The 11,360-nt window shown below is 43.9% G+C and overlaps 1 long non-coding RNA gene across 1 annotated transcript; it reads right to left on the bottom strand.

Moving 5' to 3' along the window:
- Positions 1–1,940: 1,940 nt before the first annotated feature.
- LOC142007171 (uncharacterized) lies at positions 1,941–9,215 on the bottom strand. The gene is made up of 5 exons (XR_012643900.1): positions 9,170–9,215; positions 6,604–6,715; positions 5,942–6,159; positions 5,529–5,761; positions 1,941–2,030 (listed from the first exon to the last, which is right to left on the bottom strand). It is a non-coding gene; the product is annotated as an uncharacterized LOC142007171 (long non-coding RNA).
- Positions 9,216–11,360: the final 2,145 nt, after the last annotated feature.

The raw sequence follows: 11,360 nt of genomic DNA, 5'->3' as shown, positions 1-11,360 counted from the left end.
TCTGGACAAAGCTCCTCCAGACTCCTAAACAGCGTGTAGAAGTTTCGGGAAGAGGGGGCCTCCAGAAGGAGGACTTCCTTCCGGAAGACACCCCGCCCCCCGGGGGGCCGCGCTTCTACACGCTGTTTTGGAGTCCGGAGGAGCTTCTTCCAGACTGCAAATCATGTGACCTTATGCTAATGAGGTGCGGGAAATTTACATCTGTGCCTCATTAGCATATTTTGGGCCGTTTATTAGCATGCCAGTGGCATGTGTAGAAATGGCCAAAATGAGTATTGAAATAGTGCTCAGCCATTTTGAAATAGTACATCCACACGCAGTAGAGACTATTTTGGATTAGAAGCCCTGGAAGCTAATTTTGAAATGGCCCCTATTTCCCATCTATACAGCCCTTATTCCAAAATATGTATTTTGGAATAGGCGCTATTCCTCATACAATGAGGTTTACAGAATTCGAAATAAGCCATCCACTATTTTGACATTGTTTCAAAATAGTGGTTTTGTTGTGCGGATGCTTGCAAAGTTATTTTGTAATAGCAGCCACTATTCCAAAATAACTTTGCTGAGTGGACACCCCCTTAGCGTCTGTAAGCGAGACATTTCCCCTCACTGTGCCTGAGTTTACCGATCTCCAAATTGGGGATACTAATTTTTACCTACCTGACCGAGGCATCATGATGCTCAGCTCTGTTCACAAAGTACTTTGAGGGTGTTGCTGAATGTTAAGCATGATTATTACTACTAGTAATGTCCACGCTGTATCATATTTCAGAAGTTTGGCACTGCTTAGATAGGTTTCCCAGAGTACAGACTATCAGCTGAATTATTCAAACTTTGTTTTTACCTCAATGTATTTCAGAGGCAAAGTCTGTAATTGTGAAGCTGCCTGCATTTTTGGAAGGCTGGCCCCCTTACTGTAGCCCCAGGCTGAGTGAATTAATTATAAGAAGTGACTTTTTTTTCTACTTTTACATGTCTAATTCTTGGGGGGGAAGGGATGTCGATCACTGACCACATCCCTAAGGAGCTAAAAGCCCTTCAGAACAGATACTAGAAGGAAAGCAGCCGAGTTTCATAGCCACACACTCACACACCCACCAAATGGACTGTAGCAAAGGAAGGGCTCTCTTTTACATTAAGGTAAGGCAATAAGCTTTATCCCACAAGGTGCTGGGCAGCCTTGCTGCCAACTGGTTTTTGTGGGAAGGTGCTCAGCACCATAAAGGAACACTGACTGCTGCATGGGATGAGACCTTCAATATACTTCTATCTACTGTGATACCTGAGGAGCTGCATGTTTCAGTTACATGACCCCAAAGAATTTCAGAATTACTTATTCCTTTGCTGGCATTCTGCCTGCTAAGCTCTCTGAAGGACTGGCCAGTTCTGCAGAAAACACTTTAGTTAGCAGATTCTGTGGTAGCTCTGAGGGAGTATAAGCAGAGAATGAGAAACTTGGCCCCTGGTAGAAACACTGCCTCAAACTCTTTGGCAACCTCCTCTTTGAGACTGTACTTTAAACAGGGAGAAGGCGGTTCTGGCTGTAAGAGAGTAGCTATAGTAACGTGTATTGTTTGTTTTCACTCCTCTCCCATCATAAGCAGCTTCTGTGAAATGAACAAAACAGACATGCAAGTTTTAATGTGAGAAAAGACTCTGGCTGTCTCTGGGCTTTTCCTTGATGGCTGGATGAGTGGGACCATCTCCTTTACAACCCTGATTTCTTTGTTAGCAAGTCACCAGTGGAGCTCAGTTCTGACTTCCTGGCTCAGCAAACATGATTCCAGAATGATCTATAGGTTGGAAAGGAGACCAAGCAGTTCCTTTTTCAATATAGCTAACAAGATATAGTCAATGAGGCCCATTTTATATTCAAAAACAAACTTCAGTAATAAACTTAAAAATAAAGTTAGAGATAGAACTCCACCTTGTTTTTGTTTCCTGAAAGTCCTCTTACACTGACAATGTTTTACTTGCACATGGCTTCCAATGTAGTCACCACAGCGGTCTGCAACTGGGAAAACCTTGTGCTGGTAGGACAGCGAGAGAAACATTAGAGCTGAGCAAGCCTAGAGTCCTTGTATTTTTCCTGTAACTGCCATTTGATTAAAACTCCAAGGCTGGGGTTTTCTAAGGATGCCAGAGGCCTCCTCTCCCACTCACTTCCACGAGAGATTTGTTTGATTAAGGATGACAGAATTTAGATGGTTTTCTTCACTATAACTTAAACCTGTGATTCAAAATTAATCAGACTTTGTGCCAGCTTCATTGTACATTTATAGGCATTTTCTTGCTATATCCAGTTGTGGTGCCTTTGTTGCTGGCACTTAATTACTAGAACATAACCCCAGATTACCAACAACACTGGATGTGTAGGGAAATTGGAGTGAAGCAAGGCAACTATTTGATCTTTAGCTCCCCTAAAGAACAAACTATGAGAGATTTTATGGGGAGCATGGTGAACCTGTGGAACTTGTCACCAGGAGATGTTGTGAAGGCAAAAACTATAACAGGGTTCAAAAAATAGTTAGCTAAGTGTCTGGAGGATAGGTCCACCAATAGCTATTGGATAAAATGGCCAGGGCTGCAACCTCATGATCTGAGTTGCCAAAAAAGCTTCTGATTGCCAGAAGCTTGGAATGGGGGACAGGAGATGGATCTCTTAATTATGGCCTATTCTGATCTCACCATCCCCTCTGAAGCACCAGCATTGGCTACTGTTGGAAGACTGAATACTGGGCTAGATGGGCCATCGGCTTGATGCCGACTGTCTGTTCTTATGTAAAGGAAGTTAACTCCCTAAGGTCTGAAGCAACTATTTTCACTGAGCATCAGTTTCTCTGTCTCTGTTTTTTCCCTTCATCCTTACCTAATGTTTTAGGAACCTGCTTCTTTTTAAGGCCACCCAATGCCATGATAACTCAGAATACTACACAAACAACTTGCATTTTCCAGATGCAAGCTGCTGAACTAGTACAAAAGAGACAGAAAGAGTCATGTGAACAAGTCATGAATTTCTTTCCGTCCTAATTTCAATTACTTCCTGTTTGTTGGCAGGAAAACAGCTACAAAAGAATACATTCAGGCACTTCTGTGTTACTTGAATAAAGTCTGTCATTTAATTAACTTGTGCAGCTTCATTTATTTGTGTATAAAATGTTGTAGAAGACAACTAACTATGTGTCACTTTCACCCAGCATTAAATCTATGCAATCGAGGAGGTCTACACAAACTCCTGGTTTATTCTGTATTACCTCCTTTATCCAAATGGACTCCAATGGGGTTACATGGTATGCTAATGAGAGGAACATTTGGCCCCAGGTTTTTTGCAACATATAATATTAGCAATACATCACAACACTGAGGATTAAATGCAGCCATTTAAAACAGACTGTCTTTTCTTTAAACCGATGTTAGCTAAACAAAGTTATAACTGCCCATCACAATATTTACGCTTATTACTAACTCTTGTGTCTGCAAACTACTTGCTTGTGGGAGATGGTGACAGGAAAAAGAGGAAAGTCTATATTTTAGGTGCTTTTTTATTTTATGAAACATTGGAAGACAGATTAGGTAGCATTAATTCATCGCATAATGTTTTCACATGGAAAAAATACTTGGTAATAGCACATATTTTGCAAGCTCAGTCAGCCAGCTCCCAGGGTTGGAGTGCTATTTGCCCCAGGCCAATTATATTTTACATGATCAACACACCCAATAATTAAATAATGAACTGGGTTTTTTGGAAACTCCAAAAAATGTCATAGACCAAAGAATATTTATTTTGCCTCTGTGATTTCTGATGAAGAAACAGCTGGTTCTTTTTTCTTCAATCAACATGAAGTCTGAAGGGGCCCACATTCAAAAGTGATTATATTTTATGTCATTTATGTGCATTACAAGTTGACAAACTCAACTTGTGATCCTTGCTGTCAAATTTATGTTGATTTTATTTTCAGACATCCAAAGAAAGATAGTTCTTGCAGACTGATAAAAGTTGTTGACTGATCTATTGATTCCCAGACTTCATCTCCCAGGGGAAGCTTTAGCTTTATAAATTTCACATCCACAAGGTTCTTGTTCTGACATAAAAGCTGCCACTGGATTGTATTTCCCTCCTATAGTATTGAGCAACAGGGACAAAAAACAGAAAATGTTTCTTTAGTACACACCTTGCAGGTGGTCTTTTGCCAGAATTCAATATGCATCTAGGATGCAGCTTTTTCCAAGGGTAAGAGCATTTTACCCATTAAAATAACTTAATTTGAGGAGAATAAAAACACTTCAATGGAAATGAATCTATACTGCCATAAGTATTGTGCTGCATAACTTTTTGTATTTATATATAAGTACCTATTTGGGCACAGTATTTTTCAAGTTTCACTGCTCAAGCATTGCAATGGGGACTGTACTGGAATAAGCAGACAAAGCAGCGAGACCTATAACTTAAATTCACTAGGAATGGGGTAGTTATAATGCATGTGAACACACCACCTCCTGCTGCCATCGTATCAGATCTCACAACCTGAGATGAATCATGAGCTGGATACTAGATTCCAAGATACCCCAAGTGGCCACACTAAGGAGTGGCAATAACTTGGTAAACAGCATCATTCTTCTGTTTCATGTTTGAATGAAAATATCCTGTGTGGTGCTAGGAAACTTAGATAACACCATGACTGTGCCCTTAGAAATGCCTGAGATGGCTTTGGTATCACACTGCTAGGGGTAATATCTTTTGGGCAACTGGTGAAACAAAAGGACTGCATAAAAGCAGTACCAACAAGTTCAAGCATTCAAAAATGCCTCCCCAAAACCATGAGGCTGTTTTAAAAAAATTCTCAAGTTAAAAAGAACATGGGATTTTTATTTGCGTTCCAGAATTTGAGCTTTTGGGACACGCTTGAGTCATGTGTTCTAGCATTTTTCTGCAATCATGAGAGCTAGAAATTTTCAAAAAATGAAAACTCAGATACTCACCAAATTCCTCTAGGATGTGCAACTTTTAGAGAAACAAAATATCCCGAGACTTTGAATTAACATCACAAGAGTTGGCGTCACTATAAAGATCTCACGCCTGACTTTGAAAGTGTTAGGGGGTTATCCGAGGTCATTTGAACAAATTCTAGCAAGGGTAATTGCATTTTGCATACTTTGCCCCCTTTCCTGTTTCAATTAGGTTTGGGATTCTTCATTTTGTGCCTTATACTCTCATACAGTATTAAACGACTTTGGTATTCCACTCCAGAGGGGGCTGTACTGAAGTGATCATTGAAAGGATACCCAGTTACTTATTTGTTTATTCCGGGAATTGTTTGGGCATTCTTTTTCTACCCCTCTGCTCCATGCAGTTTGCAGATCACCTATGTCTATCGATAAAACACAGACAGTTTTATTATTGCTTGCCCTGCAGAGCCAAATTACCTCGTGAGGAGTAAACTGGATCCCATCCACCGTTGTTTACTAATACAAGCAGCAATGGAGCTCTCATTGAAAAATATTTTTCCTGATGATTTAAGAGAACTTACCTCAGTGTGTGCCAGAGGACTTTTCTCCTTCTACTCCACTTTTCACTCCCTCCATTGTCTGGCATTGGCTTCTGATTTCTGTTGACAAAATCTTTGTGCAAGAACCTGCTCCTTGGTAGCCCCTAGCACCTGGGCCAGCCTTCCTGGATGCCTCTACCTCACTGACTTTTCCTTTGCTAGAAAATGGCTGGAGATCTTGATGCTCTAAAGCAGCACTCAGCAAACTTCAGCACCTTGTGGCAGACATCAGCACTCATTATAATTTCACAGCACACCCAATATCTGTGACCCAATCCCCTCCCCCAAAACCAGGCACCCCCAGCTCCCCAACATAACCCAATCCCATACCCATCCTCCACACCCAAGCATCCCTGGCTTCACCCCCTCCCACCAACTTGATGACAGTGACTCACCACAGCTGCCACCACCACCGCCGCTGCTGCCCTATGCTTCTCCCTTCAAGTGGTGGGGAACACGTGCTGAGCAGTGGAAGGCACTCCTGGCGCACGGCTCTGAGGCACACGAAGCGTGGCACATCTGTTGGGGAGCACTGGTCTAAAGCAGTGGGGAGGACCTTTTATTGGTCGGGAGCTGTTGGCCCACAGAGAAATCAGTTGGGGGCCAATTGCAACTGAGAAGCAAAGGAGAGAGATTCATCTCACTCATATTCGATTTAGGGCAGTGGGGATATAGTCATGCTCCAGCCCTGTAGGGTGCCTAAACTTGGGGGTTCCCCCGGCAACAGGGCCACCTGTTGCTGGCATGACAACCCCGGAGGGGGGCATTGAGGCTTGGAAACTTGCTGTGGGACTGAAGCATTGGCTCATCCCACCGTGAGGGGAAACCCCAAGCCTTACCACAGGCTGGATCAAAGTGAGGTGGGGACTGGATCACGCCCATAGTTTGTAGGTTCCCCACCACTGATCTAAAGCTACACTGATTTGCCCTTTCAGTCTTTTCTCTGAGGTATGCCCATATGTCAGTTCCTAAAAGTGCACTGTTACAGCCACGTTACTCCTTCTTTCCAGCTACTAAATAATATTAAAGCACAACTAACAATACACTAAATACTTGCCTAGTATCACTTTCCAGGTCAGCCATTTCTGTAGTTTCCACAGGGATGTTATTCCATCTCCAAAGGGAGGAAGTAGCCTATATACTTTTGTATGTTGGGGGCATGGGACATGCTGCAAAAAAAATTAAGACCCCTTATACTTATAAGACCCCTTATATTTAGACCATATTATCTTGTGGACTAATTAATTGTCCAGTTTTTAAAAAATAAATCTTCATATGGTTGCACAAGTGTAAAAGCAAGTCAAAATGCTTAAGTAAAGTTTTGAATTCTCCTGTAACTTGAAAACAGCTGACTCGCTGTGCTCATAGAAATTCCATCTCAAGAATGCAGTGCCAGGAGTGTTGATAAGCAAGCACCTCTGCCTGAGCTAATGATTTGGCAAAATGTTTCTCTCTGAAGCTAGATCATCAGCATCTTTCTGACTCTTACCAGCTATCCTTGGCATATTTTCAGTGTCATGAAACAGTCAGGTGTTCACCTTTCAGCGCAGGCAAGCAGTCTACATGGGGAGGTATATAATACGTAACCAACATTCCTTGCTGCATGATCTGTGCTGGCTACTTTCTTGCAGAATGACTCCAGCACCCTCCCAGTTCTGAATTTACATGACATCATCCTCCTATATGACAGTCCGCTGAGGTTCCCAACAGTGCGACTTTCTGTGTTACTCCTCTCAGCCTCGGCCACTGGGAATTTTGCTACTATTAAGCAGTGAGACATCTCCCTGATTCACTTGTTTGTCTGCCTCACCAGCAAATGCTTCGGGACCTCTGCCAATCCAAACTTTGCCTTGCAAGTAACAAACAGTGAACCCAAACTCCCAAGTACCCAGAGACATCCCCTTGCAGTGCCCAGCTCTCTTGCTAAACACTCAGGCTACATTTAGACTGTGTCTGTGTTTCAAAATGATTTGTGCAATTTGCACAATGCAAATTGCACAGATTATTTCAAAATACCCCATGCTGAACTTGGGGCCATCCAAATGGCACCAAAGTTCGGAAGAAAGGTCTATTTCAAAACTTCCGTTACCCCTCTCATGACAAGTGATATTTCGGGCTGTGCAAAAAGGTGCCGTGTTGCTCATTTCGGGATACTTTGGATCCTGAAATAGCAGCCACAGTCTAAACATAGGCTTACAAACTTTATTAAGTTCATTCTTCCTTTAAAGAGACAATAACATGTAGCTCATAATTTAACAGAGGTTTGTCTAACACTCTTATTTCAATCACAGCCCTAAATTGGTTTATAGTAAAAACAAGTTTATTAAACACAAAAGCATAGGTTTAAGTGATGTCTGTAAAAATATGCTTGTTGCGGCCTGTGGCCAGAGGGAGCTCAGAGGGAGGCCACTCTGCCTCACTGCATCACACAGCATAGTTGATTACTAGGCTAGGGCTTTGGTCTCCTGAGCAGGGCTGGACACCACTCAGTCTACATCCTGAGCCTCCTGGCAGGATAGGCAGTAATTTATACAGTGTGAGCTTTTGCCTAGCTGCTCCCTGATCCCTCCCTGGCACCCTGAAGTGCACCTTCCTCAGATCACAGGCCTTAGCTCTTCACTGTTTGGAGATGATTCCCATGATTCTCCCACTGCTTGACCAAGTCCCAGGCTACTGTTCGCTATGCTTAGCCAACAGTTAGGGTTGTCAGGCATCCGGCTTTTGACTGGTAGGGACCCAGGTGGCTCTTGACCCTGCCCTGGCAGCTCCTGTCAGCGTTGCTGACTGGGCCATGAGAAGTCCAGGTGGCAGCACAGCAGAGGCCTGGGGTGAAGGCAGACTTCCTACCTGCCCGGGCTCTCTCTGCACACAGCCACTGCCCTGTGTGGAGTCCCAGCGCCGACGGGCCGGGAGCCACAACCAATGGGTGCTGCAAGGGCCCTCTGATTTTTTCCATCCATGCGCTGAATGAATTGTGTTATGTGCCCTGAGGCACAGATGGATGTGCACCACCAGAGAAACACAGGCTGGTGGCTCTGGGCACTCTGCTAATCAGCTGGGAGGCATTTGAATCTCTCCTGGATGTCTGCCTAAGCTCTCAGCTTACAGGGAGCACTGCTCTAGACCCCCACTCCCTGCCCCAGTCTTGAGCCTACCTACTCTTACTCCCCAAATGCCTCATCCCCAGCCCCACTCAAGAGCCCCCACTGCCCAGTCCTAGTCCTCAACCTCCTGCACCCCAAACTATAGCCACGGCTCAAAGCTCTCTCCTGCACCCTGAACTCCTCTTTTCTGCCCCCGCCCCAGGAACCCTCATCCCCTGGCAAGAGTTCTCCTTGTCCCCCACCCATCAACTCCCCCGCCCCAGACAGGAGATCCCTCCTCAACCGAAACCCCTCATCCTCAGCCTGTGCCCCCTGCCAGAGCCAGAGCCCCCGTCCTGCCTCCCAGTCCCCTGACGCAGCCCAGAGAAAGTGAGTGAAAATGGGGAAGAGCAAGTGGTGGAGGGAGGGGCAACAGACTGAGCAGTGGCCTCAGGCAGAGCAGTCCCAGCAGGGGCAGTGGTGATGGGGTGCGGAGGGGCTGTGTGGTTAGAAAGTTTTTACCAACAATTCCAGGATTACCTGTGTGCCTTTTCTTTGGGAGTCTTGGTCCAGCGGTGACCTTCACTCCTGCATTTCCTTTTTAAAGCAAAGCACTGTGTTTTCTTGACAGCTGGAACAAAGCATAACATAGAAAAAACTGATTTTTAAAACCATAAACAGTCTCCATGCATGTCTGTCATATGCAGAGGTTTATTCTACCTCAGAACCTAACCTCTGGGAGTCCAGGTTTCCCCTAATTCTTTCACACTCTGTCTTTAAATGCCTATCTTTATAGCCAACCATATATATCCTGACAAATATTTGAGTGCCTAAATACCTTTAAGAATCTAGGCCTTTGGTTCTCATTTTCCTGCACTTTGTTTCCACTGCTGCACAAAACTGGGCAAAGGAGCTTAGCAAGGTGTTGGCAGTGGAGAGGAACTAATAGCACCTGTGCTGTCCTATAAATGCTGGTGGGTGGAAAACTGTCTGAAGTGTTGCTTTTGCCTCCTAGTATGCAACAGCTTCTTCCTGAATTAACCTCCTGGGTTACATACAGTATCCCCTTTACAGCAATCAAACATGCAGCATGTAAAGGATTCAGAAATTGCTTCAGAGCAGATTCATGTCCTTCACAGTAAGGCCCTAATCAAATTCCAGCTCAGGTAATTATATTCTGCCTGCCCACATTTCCTTTAGTTTTAATTGCATACGTTTTTCTTGTCCACTTCTGAAAATGTTGTATGCTGTTTCTCAGCGCTGCTGTTAATGTATTCCAACTCATTATGGTCAACATTGACGCATCTGCCAGATGTAAATAAAGGCACACACATATGTGTGCGTGCACACACACACACAAGATACTGTGGTACCCTGTGGAACAAAGCATGCCTGGATAAACCTGGTTTTAAACAAAGTGGTCCAAAAGATCTCTAGCCATTATTTAAATAAAATGTTACATCTGCAGGCAACTCATTTCAAAACACAGAATGTATTTTAAAATACACAAAAACACTTCTATCTGTCCAGTGAATCTGGGCATGGAGAATGTTTTCCATTAAACACACGCTGAGCTGGGCCTGAAGGTTCTGCCTCTGTGGTCTGTAAATCAAAGGAAGAACATGAAGGGCTGTGATGCCACTGACATCTCATTGCTCTCCAGACTACCACATTTTCACCTGTTCATTGTGTGAGTGCCTGGGGCTTACTGGCAACACACCAGAGGTTGCAGGGTGTGAGAGCCATCTAGGCTCGGTGCTAATCTGATCCAGAACAATACATGTGTCCTTCTAAGGGTCGTCTTTTTCATGATGCCCAAACTTCTTCTGCATGCCTTAGTCACAAGTCCCATTATTCTGCTGAAGGATTGGAATTACAGTAGTAAGTCCTTGGAACTATGTCAGATTCACCTATGAGACATACTTCATACTACTTACTTTTAAATGTCAGTAAAATATAAAACCTAGTAACGCATTAGGAATTTTAAAGTAGATCCACTGGGTATTCCTTTTGGAATAGACTGGTTTTGTTTGTTTGTTTGCTTATTTAAATTTTTCATAACATTACTCTGCCTTGTCTCCTGATAGGCCTTATAGGCCTACCTCCCCTCCCCACCCGCACATTGCTTCTATGGGCTCTCATCGTTGTACAGAACACAGGTTGGTGACCACACAGCACCCAACACACAGAGAAGGGGAGCATGGCTAGCATGAGGATCTGTGTTCAGAACATGACCAGCATCCAGGTGCAGAGGCAGCAAGCATCTGGCAGGAGAAGCAGCTCTATATCATCTCCCCCTGCTCCCAATCTGGGCCTCTGTCTGGGCTCCTTTCCTCCCTACCCCAAATGATGACCATGGCTGCTGTGCCTGTGCAAAGACTTTGGCGTCCCTGGTGCTCAACAAGCAAAACAAGTTAAAGGTATCTGTTTACTAGGAATTGAACCAAAGACATGACAGATTTCTGATATGTTTTTTATATACACAGAAAACATTCATATGCTTTTGTCTTTTTAGGCTGGCCTTTGTTTGTGAGTAAGAGAACAACAGAACAAGAAAAGAACAAAAGTAAAGTCTCCATGAGTGAGCACAGCATGGTGTGTCCTATCGATTACAGATAGCAGCAACTTTGATAGTCCAGGAACATAAGCAGAATACTTAGAAGTACAGTCCAAAGAAAGTCATCAAGGAGGCAACTGTCAAGGGCAGGAGAGGACAAAATGTGGCCATTTA

This window comes from Carettochelys insculpta, chromosome 1, assembly GCF_033958435.1.
Source record: "Carettochelys insculpta isolate YL-2023 chromosome 1, ASM3395843v1, whole genome shotgun sequence".
In the NCBI taxonomy this organism is placed as follows: Eukaryota; Metazoa; Chordata; order Testudines; family Carettochelyidae; genus Carettochelys; species Carettochelys insculpta.
This window is presented reverse-complemented; position numbering and strand designations above follow the sequence as displayed.